Source organism: Apodemus sylvaticus, chromosome 5 (genome assembly GCF_947179515.1).
Source record: "Apodemus sylvaticus chromosome 5, mApoSyl1.1, whole genome shotgun sequence".
NCBI lineage: Eukaryota > Metazoa > Chordata > Mammalia > Rodentia > Muridae > Apodemus > Apodemus sylvaticus.
This window is the reverse complement of record NC_067476.1, coordinates 66,099,862-66,123,776: the sequence shown is the minus strand read 5'-3', so window position 1 is coordinate 66,123,776 and position 23,915 is coordinate 66,099,862. Positions and strand designations below refer to the sequence as shown.

The 23,915-nt window shown below is 38.3% G+C and overlaps 1 pseudogene; it reads left to right on the top strand.

Annotated features, from left to right (window-relative positions):
• Positions 1–8,993: 8,993 nt before the first annotated feature.
• On the top strand, positions 8,994–13,830 carry LOC127684788 (olfactory receptor 5AK2-like; annotated as a pseudogene).
• Positions 13,831–23,915: the final 10,085 nt, after the last annotated feature.

Genomic DNA, 23,915 nt, shown 5'->3' with positions numbered 1-23,915 from the left:
AGATAAATCACTGTAAACTACAGAAACTTGATGGGAATTCCAGTGGAATCAAGGAATTCTTGGGAGTCAAAATCAACCATTAGCAGAAAAGCTGTAGTACCATATTGTACCTCACATCAGTATGTAGGAAACATTGACTGAAAAATAGTAGTTTGTCACTCAAAGTAAATTGTTCTTCAGGAGACACTTTGATTAAATTATATGATATTCCTGCCATAGATACATATACAAAACCCAAGCCATTTAATGTCTCTTAAGAAAAAATACTCATTATTATACCCCCTATGTTTATTTTTCAGTAATTTACTAGTTGAGCTTTAATCTAGTTTTTAAATTTTTATATGTGTGAACATTTTTGCCTTAATGTGTGTCTATGAAGCACAGGTATAAATGTTGTCTAGAGATACTAGGAGAAAGCATTAATTCCCCCCTGGGACTGTCACTGTAGAAGGTTATGAAGTATCATGTCAGTGCTGAAAAGCAAACCCAGTTTCTATGGAAGAGCAACCAGCGCTCCAGCTCTTTAGCCATCTATTCATCCCCTTTACACAGCTTTCAACACCAATAAACAAGGCATGCACACTCATATAGTCAAGATGAGTTGAATATATCCAATGATGAAGACTTCGAAGTACCTAGACCTCAGCTACGATAAACTCATGATGGCAGATCATGATTTATGAATTCTTTTTTTCTTTTTTTTAATTTTCTAAATATTTGTTTACATTCCAAATGCTTTCCCCTTTCCTGGTTCCCCCCTCCCCATATGTTCCATAAGCCTTCTTCTCTCCACCCATACTCCAATCACCTTCCTCCTTTTTCTCTGTCCTGGTACTCCCCTACAATGCTGGATCAAGCCTTTCCAGGATCAGGGCCCTCTCCTTACTGTTTCATGGGAGTCATTTGTTATGCTACTTGTGTCTTGGGTATCCAGAGCTTCTGGGCTAATAAATATCCACTTATCAGTGAATGGATTCCATGAGTATTCTTTTGTGATTGGGTTACCTCACTTAGGATGATATTTTCCAGTTCTAACCATTTGCCTAAGAATTTCATGAATTCATTGTTTTTAATTGCTGAGTAGTATTCCATTGTGTATATATACCACATTTTCTGTATCCATTCGTGCATTGAGGGGCATCTGGGTTCTTTCCAGCTTCTGGCTATTATAAATAAGGCTGGTATGAGCATAGTGGAGCATGTGTCCTTATTGCATGCCAGGGAATCTTCTGGGTATATGCCCAGGAGTGGTATAGCAGGGTCCTCCAGAAGTGTCATGTCCAGTTTTCTGAGGAACCGCCAGACTGATTTCCAGAGTGGTTGTACCAGCTTGCAATACCACCAGTAGTGGAGGGATGTTCCTCTTTCTTCACATCCTCGCCAACAAATGCAGTCTCCTGAGTTTTTAACCTTAGCCATTCTGACTAGTGTGAGGTGAAATCTCAGGGTTGTTTTGATTTGCATTTCCCTAATGACTAATGATGTTGAGCATTTCTTAAGGTGCTTGTCGGCCATCCGAATTTCTTCAGATGAAAATTCTGCCTTTCAAACTCATATTGAGGCACTTTTTCATGAGCATCATAGCCATCATTTTTCTACCAATACATGATTTCTTAAACTCCAAGATTAAATAAAATTTCTATATATCTCTCTCTATCATCCCTGGTGTGAATCATTTTACTTTTTCAAGCAGCACCTCAAAATTCATCCAGCATCTATTCACTACCCACTTCCAAAGCTGTTTTCCTATTTTTAAACACTTGAAACAGATGCCCTTCACTCTGTGTAAAAATTTCAGTCTCAGAGAGTCTGGGCTGCTATAACAAGCTACTATAGCCACAGTTGTTTCTAAGCAACAGAAATTTGTTCCTCACAGATCTGGAGTAAAAGCCTGAAATTAGGACATCAATGTGATTAGGTTCTGGCAGGGGTTCACTTCTGAGATGGAGACTGAAAACTTCCCATGGTAAGTTCACCTGCAAAGGAAAAGAAGAAAAGGAAATAGAACGTGTTTATATAATTTATAAGGACATAGTCCTCATTCATTAGAGTTCCAGCCTTACAACCTCATATATAACTGTACTTTCTTATTTATTTATTTATTTATTTATTTATTTATTTATTTATTTATTTATTTATTTATTTATTTTACATCCTGATCACATCCCCACCTCTATCTTTCCTATCCTCCCAGTCCAACACTTACAAATTCTTCTTCCCTTTATTACTCCTTCCCCTTTTCCTCAGAGAAGTGAAAGTGCCTTCCCTGCTCTTTGTGTACCTCCCCAGCCTGGGACATGTAGTTGCAGGAGGCCTAATCACATCCTCTCCCACTGAAGCCCAACAAGGTAGTCCAGTTAAGGGAAGGGGACCCAATGGCAGAAAACAGAGTCAGAGACAGCCCCAACTCAAATTCTAACAGGATCCTTATGAAGTCCAAGCTACACATCTGCTACAAATGTGTAGGGGGCCTAGGTCCAGCCACAGCATGCTCTGTGGTTGGTGGTTCAGTTTCCCTGAGCCCCCATGGACCCACGTTAGTTCACTCTGTAGGTCTTCTCATGGTGTCCTTGACCCCTCCAGCTCACTCAAATTCTTTCCTGGACTCTTTCACAAGGTTCCGTGATTTAGTAAACTGCATCCAACTTATACAGAGAGCTCCAGAGATGCAGATTTTGTGAATGGCCACCCTCAGAGTCTGTTTTCTTTATTATTTTTATTTCCATTTTCATATTTTAAATTATTTTATTCATTTTCTTCACCTGCTTAATTATAATTTTTGTGATTCTTTAAGGGATTTATTAGTCTCTTCTTTAAGGCCTCTATCTGAATGACTGCATTTTCCTGTATTTCTTTGAGGTATTCATTTGTTTCCTATTTAAAAGATCTATTTTTTTCTATATTCTTTGTTTACATTCCATATGATTTTCTTCTTTCCTGATTCCCCCCTCCCCATAAGTCCCATAAGTCCTCTTCCCTCCGCCCATTTCCTGATCAAACCCCTCCCACTTCTCTGTCCTGGTAATCCCTTACAATGCTGCATCAAGCTTTTCCAGGACCAGGGCCCTCTACTTACTTCTTCTTGGGAATGATTTGATATGTGAGTTGTGTCTTGGGTATTCAGAATTTCTGGGCTAAGATCCACTGATCAGTGACTGCATTCCATGTGTGTTCTTTTGTGAACAAGTTACCTCACTTAGGATGATATTTTCCAGTTCCAACCATTTGCCTGAGAATTTCATGAATTCATTGTTTTTAATTGCTGAGTAGTATTCCATTGTGTAAATATACCACATTTTCTGAATCCATTCCTCCATGAGGGACATCTGTTTTCTTTCCACCTTCTAGCTATTATAAATAAGGCTGATAAGAACATAGTGGAGCATGTGTCCTTATTGCATGCAGGGGATCCTCTGGGTATATGCCCAGGAATGTTATAGCAGGGTCCTCTGGAAGTGTCATGCCCAGTTTTCTAAGGAACCGCCAAACTGATTTCCAGAGTGATTGTAACAACTTGCATTCCCACCAGCAGTGGAGGAATGTTCCTCTTTCTCTACATCCTCACCAACACCTGCTGTGTCCTAAGTTTTTAATCTTAGCCATTCTGACTGGTGTGAGGTGAAATCTCAGGGTTGTTTTGATTTGCATTTCCCTAATAACTAATGATGTTGAACATTTCTTAAGGTGCTTCTCAGCCATTCAAAGTTCTTCAGGTGAAAATTCTTTGCTTAGCTCTGTACCCCATTTTTAATAGGGTTATTTGGTTTTCTGGGGTCTAATTTCTTGAGTTCTTTGTATATATTGGATATTAGCCCTCTGTCAGATGAAGGGTTGGTGAAGATCTTTTCCCAATTTGTTGGTTGCCATTTTGTCCTATTGACAGTGTCCTTTGCCTTACAGAAACTGAAATTTTATGAGGTCCTATTTGTCAATTCTTGATCTTAGAGCCTAAGCTATTGGTGTTCTGTTCAGGAACTTTTCTTTCCCCTGTGCCCATGTCCTCAAGGGTCTTCCCCAGTTTCTTTTCTATTAGTTTCAATGTGTCTGGTTTTATGTGCAGGCTCTTGATCTACTTGGAGTTGTGCTTACTACAAGGAGATAAGAATGAACCAATTTGCATTCTTCTGCAAGCTGACCTCCAGTTGAACCAGCACCATTTGTTGAAAAGGCTGTTTTCCACTGGATGTTTTCAGCTCCTTTGTTGAAGATCAAGTGACCATAGGTGTGTGGGTTCATTTCTGGGTCTTCAATACTATTCCATTGATCTACCTGCTTGTCACTGTACCAATACCATACAGTTTTTAACACTATTGCTTGGTAGTACTGCTTGAGGTCAGGGATACTTATTCCCCCAGAAGTTCTTTTACTGTTAAGAATAGTTTTAGCTATCTTGGGTTTTTTTGTTATTCCAGATGAATTTGAGAATTGCTCTTTCTAACTCTATGAAGAACTGAGTTGGGATTTTGATGGGGATTGCATTGAATCTGTATATTGCTTTTGGCAAGATGGCCATTTTTACTATATTAACCCCACCAATCCATGAGCATGGAAAATTTTTAGCATCTATGTTTTTTCATGTGATTTTCCTAACTATCCAAAAAGTAAGCAAAATAGAAAACAGTTATTTAGTTGATGAATTCTACAAGGGATTCTGGAAAACTATGAATATACATTGTCTCTCATTTGGACAAGGTGTATAATCAACCCTCCTCCTCTATTAGATGATGTTATTGTGAATGTTAAAACCTCCACACATATATCATAATTATGAATATACCTCTTCTGTGGCATAAGAGACAGAAACTCACAATGCTGGAAAGGAGGTACCATAAAATATATACACATGGAAGGACAGACAAAATTATCAACTACAAATACTCTAAAATCAAGTGCCAATCTGCTGTGGAACAAATCATAGATCTTGTTGCTCTGCATTATAAAGGCCTAATCAATGGCACTAAGTGCAATACTGCTCAGCAATATGGCTAGTTTTTGTCTCTTGGGCCATGTTCAACATGTGCCTGTCACTCTGTTGTTCTTTTGGGTTATTTTCAAGTTCTGATGAATAATGTCGAGAGTTACAGTAGACACATTGGATTACTAGGCATCAAGTATATGAGAAACACTAGGGAAATTGCAGACATGCTAATCTTGACTCTCAACATTTATTTTAAAGAAAAAATTAATTCTTGCATTCAAGTCAAAGTCTTCACTTTTATCAGCAATTAGATGCCTAATTGTAATTGTAGCCATCAATGAGGAAATCTGAATATAAGTCTGTCTACCCTTTCCTCTTCACTCAGTCACCAACTAAGCAAAAACCCAGAAACCCGCAGAAACAAGTTTCATTTGTGGCCATGAAGTTTAAGTTTTAATCATAACAAAAGTCAACGTAAATTAAACTCACCATCTTATTCCACAAAAAGTTACATGAAATATTCTAATTTAATAGAGCACTAGTTGAATAAATGACTTTGGAGAAGGATACTATTTTTACATTTGAGTTTTAGGAGAAACAAGCAAACAACAAAAAGCAAGTGTAAAGCTTTAAATGAACAGTGATCAATTTGATATTACAGAATTAATTCCTGTAACATTATATCTATTTGTCTTTAATAGATTTTCTGTTTTATAGAAGACTATGTCCAATTTTTACCAATACATGAACATGGATTTTTACATACAAGTAAACCTGGGGTTATTTGGCATAGGCAAAAATGTTCAGATGTGTTCATAATGAGGAAAAAAGCCAGTGTTAAAGAACAATTTCTTGCTCTTACTCTTTTCCTTAATGTTCATATTTAAATCTATACTAAAAGGTTATTATTTTTTGTAATTTATTGATTTTTTTGTTTCCCATCATGGACCCCAGGCCTGCTCATCTCAGTATACCTCTTAAGGAATTCCTGACTTCTGGGTTCCCACCAAGCCCATGAGCCAAAAGGTCTGTCCCATACTTTTTGTGCTCCAACTCCCAGGCTACATCTCTACCTGCAACTGAGGATGCACTCTACGCCCTGGACCACAGCTCTGGATATCTCCCAATGGGCCTGCTGACACACTGGACAACCTGTCCCAGAGGCCTACCACTACATATCAAGCCATCCAACACCAGAGACAATCAAATGGCTAAAGTCAAGCACAGAACACAAACAACAAAATCCAGTGCAATATGGTACCATTAGAACCCATCTCTCCTACTATAGAAAGCCCTGAGTATCCTAACACAACAGAGAAGCAGACAATGACCCTAGATATCATCTTATGAAAAATGATAGAGGGCTTTCAAAAGGAAATAAATAAATACCTCAAAGAAATATAGGAGAATACAATCAAACAGGTGATGGAAATAAAATTTCAAAAGCTCAAAATGAAAATAGAAGAAATAAAAAAAAAAACATAATCAGAGACAACATTATAGATAGAAAACATAAGATAGAACCGGAACTATAGACATCACAAACACAATCTCAGGCATAGAAAATATGATAGAAGAAATTGCTATGTTGGTCAAAGAAAATCCCAAATCTAAAATGTTTCTAACATAAAACATCCAGGAAATTTGGGACTCTATGAAAAGGCCAAAACTAAGAATAATAGGAATAGAAGAAGATTACCAACTCAAAAGCTCAGAAAATAAATTAAACAAAATCATAGAAGAAAACTTCTCTAACCTAAAGAAAGAGATGGCAATAAAGGTACAAGAATGTTATAGAAAAACAAATAGATTGGACCAGAAAGGAAAATCCTCCCATGACATAATAATCAACACTAAATGTAAAGAACAAAGAAAGAATATTAAAAGCCCAACAGGAAAAAGGCCAAGTAACATTTAAAGGCAGACCTATCAGAATTACACTGGAGTTCTCAACAGAGACTCTAGAAGCCAGAAGATACAGGCCACATGTCTTGCAGACCCTAACTACAGATGTCAGTAGAGACTACTATACCCACCAGATGGAGAAACCAAGTTATTCCATGACATAAAATAATTTTTAAGAATATGTTTCTACTAATCCATCCCTACAGAAAATACTAGTCAGAAAACTCCAACACAAGGAGGGTAACTACACTCCAAAAAACATAAGAAATTAATCATTTCACAGCAGAACCAAAATAAGAAACTCAAACACACAACTCTCTCTCTCTCTCTCTCTCTCTCTCTCTCTCTCTCTCTCTCTCTCTCTCTCTCTCTCTCACACACACACACACACACACACACACACACACACACACACACACCACCACCACCACCACCACCACCAATATAAAAATACAGGAACTAATAACAATTGGTCGTTAATGTCACTCAACATCAATGGACTCAATCCACCAATGAAAAGAAACAGGCTTACAGACTGCATATGTAAACAGGATCCATCATTATGCTGGATGAGGAGATGCTGGATGAGGAGAAACACATTTCACCAACAAAGATAGACATTACCTCAGAGTAAAGGGCTCTAAAAAGATTTTCCAAGCAAATGAATCCAGGGAACAAGGTGGAGTAGTCATTCTAATATCAAATTAGATAGGCTTTTAAGCAAAAGTAATTGAAGAGATAGGAAAAGACATTTCATACTCATCAAAAGAAAAATCCACCAAATGACATCTCAAATTTGAACATCTATGCCCCAAATGCAAGGGTACCCACATTTGTTAAAGAAAAATAACTAAAGCTTAAATAACACATTGAACCCCATATATTAATAGTGTAAGGCTTTAACACCCTAGTCTCACCAAGGTACAGGTCATCACAACAGAAACTAAACAGAAATAATAAAACTAACAATTCCTATCTACCAAATGGATCTAACAGATATATACAGAACCTTTCACCCAAGGACAAAGGAATGTGTCTTGTCAGCAGCTCAGGGAACCTTCTCCAAAGTTGATCATATACTTGATCAAAGCATTCATTAACAAAAAACAAAAGGTTGAATTAACCCCTTACATCTTATCAGATCACCATGCATTAAAGCTAGACATCAACAACAACAGAAACATAAAGCCTACAATCTCAAGGAAACTGAAGAACTCTCTACTCAATGACTATGGAGTATAAGAAGAAAGAAAGAAAAAGAAACCAAAGACTTCCAAAAATTCAAAGAAGAAGGCACAACATACCCATACTTATGAGACACAATGCAAACAGTACTAAGAGTAAAGTTCATACCATTAAGTACCTTCATAAAGAATTTGAAGAGTTCTAATACTAACAATTTAAAAGTAAACCTTAAAGATCTGGAACAAAAAGAAATAATCACATCCAACAGGAGTAGATGTGAAGAAATAATCAAACTCAGAGCTGAAATTTATCAATTAGAAACAAAGAGAGCAATACAAAGAAGCAACAAAAGAGATGATTGAGAAAATCAACAAGATAGTCACTTAGCCAACCTAACTAAAAGACAGAGAGACAGTATCCAAATTAACAAAATCAGAATTGAAAAGGAAGACAGAACAGACATGGGGGAAATTCAAAGAAATCATAGGTTTTACTTCAAAAGCCTGTGCTCCAGAAAATTGGAAATTGAAATGAAATGGATTGGGGGGAAAGTCCTCTTGCTTCTGTGACACCATCCATACTGGATCCTTATGGAGACTTCTACAATTACCCTGCTGTTGCTCTTTGTCATGGAGATCCTACCGCTTTGGGACAGTAGGACTAACCCTTTCAAGCATTCCAGCTACTCATATATGATGACTTTGGGGTGGCCCACTTCAGAGCCCTGGCCCTGGGCCTGCGTGGTAACTAAGTTGGTGAGCCCACTGTTTTCTCTCTCCCATATACCCAGAACCAGGGCAAGCTCTCCAGCACTGCCCTGGCTAGGCCACCTGCCCCTGCCATCAACAGGAGGGGCCAGTTCATCTGCACACACACTTCCCAAGTCAACTCCACTGTGTTGTCCAGTCAAGGTTCAGGGCCCAGCCCTTCAGGTGCTACAGCCTGTGAGGGTCTGGGACAACTCCCCTTCTCTCACCCTCTCAGGATGGCTCACCTGTGCTTTTGCCATCAGGGCCACCTCTACTCTGCTGCCCAGGTGAGGTACAGGGGCTGCTCTCCAAGTATTCCACTGGACGAGGGACAGGGTCTGCTCATTTACTCTCATGACCTCATGACTAGTCCTCCTGACATTGGTGTTAAGAGAGGCAAGACAGGGAGGGCATCACCCTGGCACCCATGTGACCTCACCATAGAATAGCAGCAGGGACAGCTCTCCCTTATTCTACCCCTTGAGGCTAACTCACCAGTTCTTCCTGCCCCAAGGGTCAGTCAGCTCTGTTATACTGTTGAGGAGAGGTGCAGGGCTAATGCTCCCAAGTGCTGTGCCTCATGAAGGGCAGGGCTACTTTTCCCAAGCTCATGACCCTGTGAGCTGCTTTGCTGTCTGCCAAAGGTGGTGAGGGGAATGGTATCATCTCTGCACGTACTCCACCCAACAGATGAGTGGCAGGGTCAGCTCTCCTGTCCCACCACCAGGACCATCTCCACTGTGCTGCCTGTACAAGGCACAGAATCTATTCTTCCAAATGCTGCCAGGGGTGACAGATGAATCCAGTTATACACAGCCCCTGGACATCCATGGAGTTCTCAGAGGCTTCCCCAAACAGGGACATCCCCATGTTCTCTAGTAGTAACAGGAGCCAGATATGAGGGGTGGGGGAGTGGGATGGGGAAGGTAAAGTTTTTCCTAATAAGCAGCAACTTTGTTTCAAAACAGCAAGGAACAGATAGTATGTAAAAGAATTATCTTTTCTAGAGATAACATCTAATGAATTACCATCTCTAGAAAGTTTAAATCACTTCAGACAAAAATCAGGAGAGAATGTTGTTTATGCAATGCCACCTGAGCCCCTGAGATCTCATATTCTCAAGAGAGTCAATCCCTTAGGCCCCAGTAATAAACTCTCCAATGGGGGAAAAAACACTCAAGAGAGACGTGGTAGGCAATCAGCCTGCTCCGGCTCCAGTCAGTGAATTGGAACAACTCTGGTGTAAGTAAAGCAAAACAACCCCATGTGCACCACCTGTTACACATCTCCTCAGTGTGTGAAGGAACTGACGAAGCAAAGACTTCTGTCAGAGTCCAGCATGGTTCATAGGACCGGGAGGATGCTTTCCATCACTGGTGATGTAACCAAATGGTTAGAGCTTGGGATGTAATGCTGTCTGCGAAATGATAGGAAAATGAGAGCAGATAGGTCCAGGTTAGAGACCAACTCACACTATATTTCTTTAATGTATTTTGAGAATTCTTTATGTAACTTAGGTATGATTCTTTTTTCAACTATGAGTTATGAACATCTTTTCACGCATGTAGTATGTCTATTCTGACTATTGACCTTGTTTTTGTTTAGTTGAAAATGTTCATTAGGCTCAATTTGCTTATTTATACCTATGAACCTATAGTGCCCAAATTTCCTCAACTGTTACATCTTACATAACATGATGAAACCTTTGTATTTAAGATCTAAGAGCTCTCCATTATGTTCAGTGACTTCAATGTTTTATCTTATTTTATTAAAAAGTAATGGATTACTGGGTTGTCGTAAATGCCCTTAATCTCAGCACTTGGGAGGCAGAGGCAGGCAGATCTCTGAGTTCAACCCCAACCTGGCCTATATAGACTTCCAAGGCTACACAAAGAAACCAGGTGTTGAAAAACCAAAAAACATCATGTATCTTATATTACCTTTAATATATTATCTATTTTGAGCTCATTTTGATTCATGATGTAAATTTTATATTAAGTTCATTTTTTACCCTGAAATGGTCAAGCACCCTGGCATCCTACTGAATGACATTTGCATTTTTATAAAAATCAGTGGGCTACACCTACATATATTGTTTTCTGGACTTCCTCTACTCTTCGTCTGTGTGTCCGCTCATCCACCAACATCACAGTGTTTATTTATACAATGCCAGGATAAATCCTGACAAGGTTACTGGCTCACTACACTTTATACTTTGGGAAGTCTTGTTTAAGTAGTATAACAAAGAGAGTTTGTACCAGCATGCAATCTCACCAACAATGAAAGAGTGTTCCCCTTTTCCACATCCATGCCAGCATCTGCTGTCACCTGAGTATTTGGTCTTAGCCATTATGAATGGTGAAAGGTAGAATCTTGGGGTTGTTTTGATTTGCTTCTCAGCCATTTGTGATTCCACAGATTTTTTTTTAACTGTGTAATGACCACTTTTATTTCTTCTAAGAACATCTGTTATGATTATTAACACATTTATTACTCAGCAATTGGGGGGTCTTAATGTTTAACTTTCCAAGTTCTTTATATATTCTATATATTGACCCTTGTTAATACATAGGTACAACTGAAGATTTCCTCCCAGTTTCAGTGTGTTCACCCTGCTCATCATCTCCTTTGCAATGCAGAAGCACTACTTATTAATTTCATGTAGGTACATGAGTAAGTTTTTCTGGCTGCATCCCGTGCTACTGGAATTATGTTCAGAGAGTTCTTATGAATACTTAAATATGGAAACATTTTGTCCATTTTCTCTAGCCTAGCATTTGAGGTTTCAAAGTTCTTTGATCTACTTTTATATATGCAGGTGAAAATATGAATCTAATTTTATTTTATACAGGTAGCCACACAAATTATTGAATGAACTCTATTTTCCAGAATGTTTTGACACCTTTGTCAAAAATCAGATGATCATGGCTGCATGGGTTTATTTCTCAGTTCTATGTTTATTGGTCTATACTTCTGTCCATTCCTCACCTTTATGTTCTATTGGTTTATGTTTCTGTCTATTCCTCAGTTCTACAATCTATTGGTCTATGCTTCCATTTATGCCTCACCTCTATGTTCTATTAGTCTATGCTTCCGTCTATTCTTTAGTTCTATGTTCTATTGGTCCATGCTTCTGTCTATTCCTCAGTTCTACAATCTATTGGTCCATGCTTCTGTCTATTCCTCGCCTCTATGTTCTATTAGTCTATGCTTCTGTCTATTCTTTAGTTCTATGTTCTATTGGTCCATGCTTCTGTCTATTCCTCACCTCTATGTTCTATTGGTCTATGCCTCTGTCTATTCCTTGGCTTTATGTTCTATTGTTATATGTGTTGCTCTTGTGCTGCTCCAGGCTTTTTATAACTATAGTTCTATAGTGAGGTCAGGTGCAAAAATACCACTTGATGAGCCCTTTCTATTTAGGATTGCTTTGGCTGTAGTTTGCCTTTGTGTTTCTGTATGAATTTTGTTTTTCCCAGTTGTGTGAAGAATATAATTAGAATTTTGCTGGGTGTTGCATTAAATCTGTTGAAAACTTTTGGTAATATAAACTTTTTACAAATTAATTTCACCAACCCAGTGGCATGGAAGATTATTCTATATCTAGCATATTCTTCAGATTCTTCCCAATCTGTCTTAAGGTTTTCATTTCCATACTTATGTTTATTCCTGGATACATTTTAATCTATTGTGAATGATTATTTTTTCTAAGTTTGATCTGAGTAATTTCACTAGGCACATAAGAACTACTAATTTTATATGCTGATTTTGTATCTTGCAACTTTAGTGAAGGTGTTCATTTAATCTAAGGGTTTTCTAGTAGTCTCTGTAGACTTTTCAGTATAGAGCACATTATCTATAAATAGAGATATTTTTACTTTTTCTAAGAAGTGTTCTCCATTTTAAGATGAATAATGTCTCAAATAATTTATAAAGTGATTTTGCATCATAGATATAAAAACTCTTGGAAATTGATAAATATTATGAGTGCTTGCTTGTCAGGAAAAGCAAACTCAAATAAAATTAATCAAAATGGAACAACCTGTTAATATTTTAAAAATCAAATCATTGAGATTTTCTTCTTTGTCCTGTCTGCTCTTAGTGTTCTCTAGACTTTCAGTGACAATGACACAAAAAATGAGACTGAAGTCAAGAGCTTCTATCTCCTGGGATTTGGAGTCCAGCATGATATTCAGTGTGTTCTCTTCATTGTGTTTCTTGTCATCTACGTGACATCCATGGTGGGTAACACTGGCATGATTCTCCTTATCCACACTGATTCCAAACTTCAGACCCCCCCCCCTGTATTTCTTCTTACAACATCTGGCTTTTGTTGATATCTGTTATACATCTGCTATTACTCCCAAGATGCTACAAAACTTTGTAGTAGAAGACAGATCCACATCATTTGGAGGGTGTGTAGTGCATTTACTGATCTATGCAATCTTTGCTACATGTGACTGTTACCTCCTGGCAGCTATGGCAGTGGACCGCTATGTAACCATCTGTAAACCACTTCATTATCCCATACTCATGTCCCGAAAAGTCTGCATCTGCATGGTAGTTGGTTCCTATCTCATTGGATCAATACATTCTTCAATACACACAGGCTTTACATTTTCATTATCATACTGTAAATTTAATCCCATCAATCACTTTTTCTGTGATGTCCCCCCAATTATTAGCCTTACCTGCTCCAACATTGACACCAATATCAGGCTTCTTGTGATCTTTGTTGGATTTAACCTGATATTCACTGTGTTGGTCATTATCTTCTCTTACATATGCATCATGGCTGCCATCCTAAAGATGTCCTCTACTGCAGGGAGGAAGAAAACCTTCTCCACGTGTGCCTCCCACCTAACAGCAGTCACCATCTTCTATGGAACCCTTGCTTACATGTACTTACAGCCTCATTCGGACAATTCTGAGGAGAATATGAAAGTGGCCTCTGTGTTTTATGGCATTGTGATCCCCATGCTGAACCCTCTGATCTGTAGCTTGAGAAACAAGGAAGTCAAAGATGCTGTAAAATCAACAAGGAAAAAGTTATTTATATTTGACCCACAATAATAAAAATTCACCATATCAAATAATTTGTATAATTGTGCAACTACAACTTAATAATTATGAAATTTGAAGAAGTGAGGTCCTAAATAATGACTGCCCCTATTAATGCATCCAAATGTATAATACATGAAACATTTGATTACTTCCCCTACAACTTATATTTAAAACCCATAGTTGGAAATTTATGTTTCACACTGTTATGAAGAAGACTTTATGAAGATTATCATAGATACTGACAAATATATTTTTAAAATATCCTTTGTGAAATACTATTTCAAAGATTTTTAAATACTTTGAAGTAGTGATTCTCAGCCTGTGGGTAGTGACATTTTCAGGAATTGTGTATCAGATACTTACATTATAATTTATAACAGTAGCAAAATTACAGTTATTAAGTAGCAAAAAATAATTTTATTTTGGGGTCCCTACAACATGAAAAACTGTATTAAATGTTGAGAACCATTTCTTTAATGGCTAGAAAAACATTTTACTGTATATAATAAGCATTAGCATTTCATTTCATGATTTTTCTCCTAGTTTAATAGAGCTTCATTAATTGCTTACCATGTGGTCTTTTGTAAATTATACTCAAATTACTACAGTAATCTGAATATGAAATAAATATATTTATTTTTAAATGTCATCGTGCAATTAAACCTGTCCCCCCCATTCTCACATTCTCATCATTATTACATTCCATGGCATTTTACACTTACTTTTTTCACTAGTAACTTCTTTAGTTTTCAATCTATATTAATCTTCCCTATTAACTGTAACAACACAAACACTCTCTATTTCTATACCAAGTGAGATAATCTAGAAAGAGAGGACCCTAAAAATGTATCCTTGATCATTCATTTACAAAAGATATACAGATAATTTTATGCAGACAAACAGCTTAAGAACAGACAAAACAGCAACCTACTACTGTGTCATGTGCCAAGAAATTGGCTTCAGATACTTCACAATCTTCATTACATCATCAATATATGAATTGTCATCCTAGCACTCAAGTCTCTCTGCTAACAGTTCTCTTATTCACAAGGAAAAGAAAAATGCTCTTAGCATCCATTGGGATCCCATTGATTTTTCCTATTGATTATGTTATGAAGTCCCAGTACTATTCTGATCACCAAAGTCTGAGGTAAGCTTTATGGATGACAATGTTCTGCATAAAGTCTGTGGTAACTCGGCTGACACCTCATCATATATGACTCATCTTTCATTTTCATGTGTAAAAAACACTCAAATTCAATCTGTGTTATGATGAGAAACATGTTAATTTATGTACTTCGTACAATAGTTAACCTGACTTTGTTAGGTAGTCATTAAGGGTATGTTAAAGTTTTGAAAGAACTGTAGAAAGAATGCAAGCAGACAGCATCACTCATTTCCCATTATGTGATAAAGCACACTATCAGTAAACTGCTGTCCCAGCATCCCATGCTTAGTTCAACAAAATGACTTGTTATAGGAGTTTGGTATATTCTATACTAAGTTCAGGCTAGATACTGAAAGTTTTTTCTGGCTTCCATGTTGATCCATTCCTGTTTTCAATCATCAGTGCAATTGTGGACACAGAAACTGAAGAGTTTCCTAGATACAGAATACTCTACACATGCTGCCTGCCAGTTCATGAAAATGTAACCCAGATTCAGCAGAAGACTTCAGCATTTTGGAGATGCCAATACCATGCGATGTCAAACAAGAACATCAGCTGGACTAGTGTGAAGCTAGCTGGAACCTATAAGACCACCTGGGGTGGGAGGCCTGCATAGGGCAAAGCTAGAAAAGAGTCAGGTCCCTTGGAGGACCCCAGATGATCATGAGTAAAACCCAGACATTAAGTTATTTATACTGTTAGAGTTTGATTTTGCTTGGTTCAGATTGTGATGGTTTTCTGTTTTTTACCTCATGAAGAAAGTATTTAACTTAATTCTGATTTTTATAAGAGCCCACAGCTAAAAGATTTTGAAGTTTGAAAAGAGATGTTAGATTTTATAGAAATTGAATATTTTAAATAGATTGAATTTTACCATTTTTAAACTTTGTAAAGACTATGGAACTTTTAAAGTTAGTTGTTAGGTAGGCTGTCTGTGCACCTTCTCTACTCTCTCTATTCCCCTAGACTCAATCTTCAAGGTCACCCTAGCACTGCCACAAAACAACAGCAACAGACTCGCCTCTGGCCAGTCCACACTTCCTGTGTATTCCACACCATCCCCTACTGGTACCCCTTCCCTCATCCTCTAAAATCAGCAGTACTCTTGTTGAACACACTACAGGATCAGGCCTATAAAACAGGCAACACACTCTAAAAATCCAGAAAGAAAGCAGAAACCGGGGAACAAAATACCCACACAACAAAGACAAACCCAGAAATAAACACTTAGACCTATAATCATCCCAAATCCAAAAACCTAAAAGCCAACAGAAGAACACAATAAATATCAGCCAGGGCAATATGTTTGCAACAGACCCCAGCTATCCTACCAAGCCCAGAATAATCCAACATAGCTTAAGTATAAGTAAGACCCTAAAACTTTATGAAGATAGTAGAGGTCTTTAAAGAGAAAATGATTAAATAGCTTAAAGAAATCCAACAAAACACAAACAATGAGAGGAAATGAATAAATTCCTCAAAGAAAGCCAGAAAAACACAAACAATTGGATGAAATGAGTAATGACAGTTCAAGACCTGAAAATGGAAATAAGAGCAATAAAGAAAGCACAAAATGAGGGAATCCTGGAAATGAAGAATTTAGCAATGTGAACAGGAACTAGTTAGTGAAGCAAATTTCATCAACTGAATATGAAAAATGGAAGAGAGAAAAAGATTTTCTGACAGTGAAGATAGAACCAAAGAAATAGATAAATCAGGGAAAAAAATGTTAAATCTAAAATTCCTTGACACAAAATATTGAGAAAATCTGTTACACTATGAAAAGACCTAAGAATAATAGGAATAGAGGAAGGAAAAGATTCCCTAGCACAAAGGCCCAGAAATTATTTTCAACAAAATCATTGAAGAAAAGTTTCCTAAAGAAGGAGATACCTATAATAGTACAAGAAGCATATAGAACACCAAGTACATTGGATGAGAAGAGTAAATTCCCTCACCAAATAATAATCAAAACTTTAGACTTAGAACAAAGAAAGAATATTAAAAGCAGAAAAGAAAAAGATGAGGAAACATAAAGGCAGACCTGTTAGAATAATAACCTACTTCTCAATGGAAACGCTAAAAAACAGAAGGGCCTGGACAGATGTCCTGTAGACTTTGAGACTGCAGATGCCATTCCAGCCCATTTGCCTGAAGTGCTTATTAGGAGCTCCTTGGTAGAATTTTTAGGATAATTTATGTGCAAATAACCAAACTTTGACTTTTTTTCAATTTGTATACCCTTGATCTCCTTATTGTTTTACCTAAAACTTCATGTACTATATTGAATAGATAGAGAGTGGGCAACCTTGTCTTGTTCCTGATTTTAGTGAATTGCTCCTAGCAATGGAGGATTTGAAGACTGAACCAGCAATTCTCTGTAACCAGATTTCCAGTAGGGGGACTAAAACACCAGCCCAGCCACAAAACCTTTGACCTATAATCTATCCCACCTGTGGCAACGGAAACAGAGAATTTGTGGAAGTGATCAACCAGTGACTGGTCTAACTTGTGTCCCATGCCACAAGAAGAAGCCCATATCTGGTACTGTCTGAATGGCCAGGAATCAAAGACTGGATAACCCAGAGACCTAGTGAAGAACCAAACATGACTGGCAAAAAAAGTCTATGAACTAATTTCTAATGATATTCTACTATATTCACAGATCAGTGCCTGGTCCAGTCATCAACAAAAAGGCTTCCTCCAGGAGCAGATGGGAGTGGGTACAGAGATCCACAGCCTGAGGTGGGCCTCTCTCCCTTATCGTAAGGTCTACATTGGGTCCTTCCGCTTGAAGATCAGGGATTTCCCACAGAAGAAGGTGATGAGAGATTGTACAAATCAGAGGGGATAGAGGACACCTGGAGAACATGGCCAACCAAATCAACTAAATGGGTCTCATATGAGCTCATATTGACTAAGGTAGGAAGACTGAGATGTGCATGGGTCTACACCAGCTCCTCTGTGTATACGTTATAACTGTGATCTGGTGTGTGGGGAACTCCTACTAATGGAAGCATGTGTGTTTCTGACTCTTTCACTTGCTCTTTTCCTCCTAGTAGATTGCCTTGTCCAGCCTCAATATGAAGGCTTTTGCTTTGTCTTATTGTGTCTTGTTATAGTGTATTTAGTTGTCTCTTAGAGGCCTGCTACTTTCTGAAGAGAAACAGGGAGAGTGGATCTGGGAGAAAGGGGAAGTGCAGGGGATCTGGGAGGAATGAAGAAAGGAAAACAGGTTAGGATGTATTTATGAGAAAATATGCTGTCCTCAATAAATAATTTTATTTATGTTTTTCAAGATTTATTTATTTATTTATTATATGTAAATACACTGTAGCTGTCTTCAGACACTCCAGATGAGAGTGTCAGATCTCCTTACAGATGGTTGTGAACCACAATGTGGCTGCTGGGATTTGAACTCAGGACCTTCGGAAAAGAAGTGCATGCTCTTAACTGATGAGCCATCTGTCCACCCTCCTTATTTATGTTTTAATATGAGAACTTGGGGATGAATAAGAAAGGAAAGGGTTGATTAATAGTGATACTTTTGAGTATCAAGTTGGGAAGAGTTCAGTTGTGCTGCCTAGTCTTATTTATGTCAGCTTGACACACAAACTAAGTAATCTGTAAGGAGGGAATATCAGTTGAAAAATAGCTCCATAAGAAACCGGTAGCCAACATCAAACTAAATGGAGAGAAACTTAAAGCAATCCCACTAAAATCAGGGACTATACAAGGCTGCCCTTTCTCTTCAAATCTTTTCAATATAGTACTTGAAGTCCTAGCTAGAGCAACTAGACAACATAAGGAGGTCAAACGTATACAAATTGGAAAGGAAGAAGTAAAATTATCACTATTTGCAGATGACATGATAGTATACTTAAGTGACCCAAAAAACTCCACCAGAGAACTCCTACAGCTGATAACTTCAGCAAAGTGGCAGTTTATAAAATCAACTCAAGCAAATCAGTTGCCTTCCTATACTCAAAGGATAAGCAGGCTGAGAAAGAAGTTAGGGAAATGACACCCTTCACAACAGCCACAAACAATATAAAGTATCTTGGTGTGACTCTAACCAAACAAGTGAAAGAACTTTATGATAAGAACTTCAGGTCTCTGAAGAAGGAAATCAAAGAAGACCTCAGAAAATGGAAAAATCTGCCATGCTCGTGGATTGGCAGGATTAATATAGTTAAAATGGCCATCTTGCCAAAAGCGATCTACAGATTCAATGCAATCCCCATCAAAATCCCAACTCAGTTCTTCACAGAGGTGGAAAAAGCAATTCTCAACTTCATCTGGAATGACAAAAACCCAGGATAGCTAAAACTATTCTCAACAGCAAAAGAACTTCTGGGGGTATTAGTATCCCAAATCTCAACCAATATTACAGAGCAATAGTATTAAAAACTGCATGGTATTGGCACATGGACAGGCAAGTGGACTAATGGAATAGAATTGAAGACCCAGAAATGAATCCACACACCTATGGTCACTTGATCTCCGACAAAGGAGCTGAAAACATCCAGTGGAAAAAACATAGCCTTTTCAACAAATGATGCTGGCGCAACTGGAGGTCAGCATGCAGGAGAATGCGTATTGATCCATTCTTGTCTCCTTGTACTAAGCTCAACTCCAAGTGGATCAAGGATCTCCACATAAAACCAGACACACTGAACCTAATAGAAAAGAAACTGGGGGAAAACCCTTGAGGACATAGGCACAGGGGAAAAGTTCCTGAACAGAACACCAATAGCTTATGCTCTAAGATCAAGAATTGACAAATGGGACCTCATAAAATTACAAAGTTTCTGTAAGGCAAAGGACACAGTCAAAAGGACAAAATGGCAACCAACAAATTGGGAAAAGATCTTCACCAACTCTACATCCGATAGAGGACTAATATCCAATATATACAAAGAACTCAAGAAGTGAGACCCCAGGGAACCAAATAACCCTATTAAAAATGGGGTACAGACTTAAACAAAGAATTTTCGCCTGAAGAAATTCGGATGGCCGAGAAGCACCTTAAGAAATGCTCAACATCATTAGCCATTAGGGAAATCCAGATCAAAACAACCCTGAGATTTCACCTCACACCAGTCAGAATGGCTAAGGTTAAAAACTCAGGAGACTATATTGATTCTACCGATCCATGAGCATGGGAGGTTTTCCCATTTTTTGAGGTCTTCTTCCATTTCCTTCTTCAGAGTCTTGAAGTTCTTGTCATACAGATCTTTCACATGTTTGGTAAGAGTCACCCCAAGATACTTTATACTGTTTGTGGCTATTGTGAAGGATGTCATTTCCCTAATTTCTTTCTCAGCCTGCTTATCCTTGGAGTATAGGAAGGCCACTGATTTGCTTGAGTTGATTTTATAACCGGCCACTTTGCTGAAGTTGTTTATCAGCTGTAGGAGCTCTCTAGTGGAGTTTTTTGGTCACTTAGGTAGATTATCATGTCGTCTGCAAATAATGATAGTTTGACTTCTTCCTTTCCGATTTGTATCCCTTTGACGTCCTTATGTTGTCGAATTGCCCGAGCTAGTACCTCAAGTACAATGTTGAAAAGATAAGGAGAAAGGGGGCAGCCTTGTCTGGTCCCTGATTTCAGTGGGATTGCTTCAAGTTTCTCTCCATTTAGTTTGATGCTGGCTACCGGTTTGCTGTATATTGCTTTTACTATGTTTAGGTATGGGCCTTGAATTCCTGTTCTCTCCAAGACTTTAAGCATGAAAGGATGCTGAATTTTGTCAAATGCTTTTTCAGCATCCAATGAAATGACCATGTGGTTTTTTTCTTTGAGTTTGCCCTAATACCCAAGGCACAAATCGCATAACAAATGACTCCCATGAAGAAGTATGGAGAAGGTCCTGATCCTGGAAAGGATTGATCTAGCATTGGAGGGGAATATAAGGACAGAGAAAAAAAGGAGGGTGGTGATTGGAGAATGGATGGAGAGAAGAAGGTTTATGGGACATATTGGGGGGGGGATCCAGGAAAGGGGAAATCATTTGGAATGTAAACAAAGAATATAGAAAATAAAAATATTAAAAAAAAAACTCAGGAGACAGCAGGTGTTGGTGAGGATGTGGAGAAAGAGGAAGACTCCTTCACTGCTGGTGGGATTGTAAAATGGTACAACCACTCTGGAAATCAGTCTGGCGGTTCCTCAGAAATCTGGGCATCACACTTCTGGAGGACCCTGCTATACCTCTCCTGGGCATATACCCAGAGGATTCCCCAGCATGCAATAAGGACACATGCTCGACTATGTTCGTAGCAGCCTTATTTATAATAACCAGAAGCTGGAAAGAACCCAGATATCCCTCAGTGGAGGAATGGATACAGAAAATGTGGTATATATACATAATGGAGTACTATTCAGCAATTAAAAACAATGAATTCATGATTTTTTTAGGCAAATGGATAGAACTGGAAAATATCATCCTAAGCGAGGTAACGCAATCACAAAAGAATACACATGGAATGCAATCATTGATAAGTGGATATTAATTAGCCCTGAAGCTCTGAATACTAAATATACAATTAACATATCAAATGATTCCCATGAAGAAGGAAGAAGAGGGCCCTAATCCTGGAAAGGCTTGATCCAGCATTGTAGGGGAGTACTAGGACAGAGAAAAGGGAGGTGGAAAGACAGGAGAATGAATGGAGAGAAGAGGGCTTATGGAACATATGGGGGAGGGGGGACTGGGAAAGGGGAAGACTTTTAGAATGTAAACAAAGAATATAGAAAATAAATAAAAAATTAAAAATAAAAGATCTGGCCATAATGATTGATGGGGTAGGGGGAGCCCAGCCCATCATGGGTGGTTCTATCCCATGCTCTGTAAGTCCTGGGTTCTATGAGAAAGCAGGCTGAACAAGCCAGGGGAGGCAAGAGAGTAAACAGCTCCCCTCCTTACTCTCTGCATCAGCTCCCACCTCCAGGTTCCTACCCTACTAGAGTACCTGTCCTGACTTCCTTTGATGGTTAACAGAAATATGGTATTGTAAGTCAAATAAATCCTTTCCTCCCCAGTTTGATTTTTGGTCACAGTATTTCACCACAGCAATAGAAACCCTAACTATGACAATCTCCATACCAGTGCTATTAAACAATGAGCTATCTCTCTAGACCATAAAAAAAAAAATCATGTCTCAAGGATTTTGAGGTAAAATGTCTGACATAAGGTTCCAACACAGCTGGGTCTGCTGCAGATTCTCTTCTTGGGGTATTGCATCCTGGCACAACATCAAACACAGAATGGAAACAATAAATTTTGTGACAGAGAGACATAAATCTCATCATTGGGATGTATGGTATGATCTAATTATTCTCATATCCCAATGATGTTACTTCTTAATGCTATTATGCTGATGAAGCTTTGAGTCAGATCAATTCAAGGATTTCTCAGAGATTATGGTGAAAGGGCAAAAAGAACTTAACTCTGTGTCCTTACCGAGGGACAAACTTGGTAAGGCTCAGTCTGGGTCTGAGGTCAGGTTTAGTTTCCTTAGGACTTTGCTGGTCCTTCTGAAGACTCTGGACTTATCAGTCAACAGCCACCATGTGGTCAGTCTGCAATGGGATACCTTGTGTTCCCTTTGTGCAATGTTGCTACCCTCCTGCTAACGTCCTCCAAATGTATGATAACTTTTTACTGACTCTGTCCCATTTTCTCCTGCAAACAATAATAATATTTTGCACTTCTTAAGAAGTTTCTTTGGCAAAAGACATAGTTTAGGAAAGACCTCCCAACCTGTTTTTCTGTCTGCTTTTCTTGATGTCTTAGGCTTTTCTCTGAGGATCCTGACACAGAGAAAAGACCTGCTGGTCAAGGTCAATTGAGAACAGGGATTTCAACACTTAGCTCAAAAGAGTTGTACAACATATCGAATTTTAGAGTAGTCATAAAGGCCCAAGGGAATGTTTTTTGAAGGTTTCTGTCCTAAACCACAGAAAATAACTGGAAGGAAAATAAAAGAACAGGAAAAATCTTTCTACTTCATATGCATCAAACTCAAAAGTTCAGTGTGAGTATGAGAAACAGATTTCTCTCACTCAGTATTTAAAACTCTAGCCAAAACCTTTTACATAAAGAATTTCTAAGGACACAAAGCCTTTGCTTCCATGTTTAAATATATCAACATAGTTGATGTTCCACTCCTACAATTCTTTTCTTTTCTTTTTTTGTCTTTCTGAATCTATGTTCAGATTATTTTTTTAGTCCTATCCATTTTTTATTCGATGTATTCTTTATTTACATATCAAATGATTTCCCATTTTCTGGGTCCCCACTCCCCGCAAGTCCCATAAGCCCTCTTCCCTCCCCCTGTTCCTCCATCTACTTCTTCCTACTTCTCTGTTCTGGTATTCCCCTATACTGTTGCATTGAGTCTTTCCAGAACCAGGGGCCACTCCTCTGTTCTTTTTGGACATCATTTAATATGTGGATTATTTCTTGAGTATTCCAAGTTTCTAGATTAATATCCACTTATCAGTGAATGCATACCATGATTGATCTTTTGAGACTGGGTTACCTCACTTAGTATGCCGTTCTCCAGCTCCATCCATTTGTCTATGAATTTCATGAATTCATTGTTTCTAATGGCTGAATAGTACTCCATTGTGTAAATATACCACATTTTTTTATCCATTCCTCCGTTGAGGGACACCTGGGTTCTTTCCAGCTTCTGACTACTGGAAATATGATCATAGGGCTGCTATGAACATAGTGGAGCATGTGTCCTTATTATATGCTGGGGAATCCTCTAGGTATATGCCCCGGAGTGGTATAGCAGGGTCCTCCAGAAGTGCCATGCCCAGTTTTCTGAGGAACCTCCAGACTGATTTCCAAAGTGGTTGCACCATCTTACAATCCCACCAGCAGAGGAGGAGTGTTCCTCTTTCTGCACATCC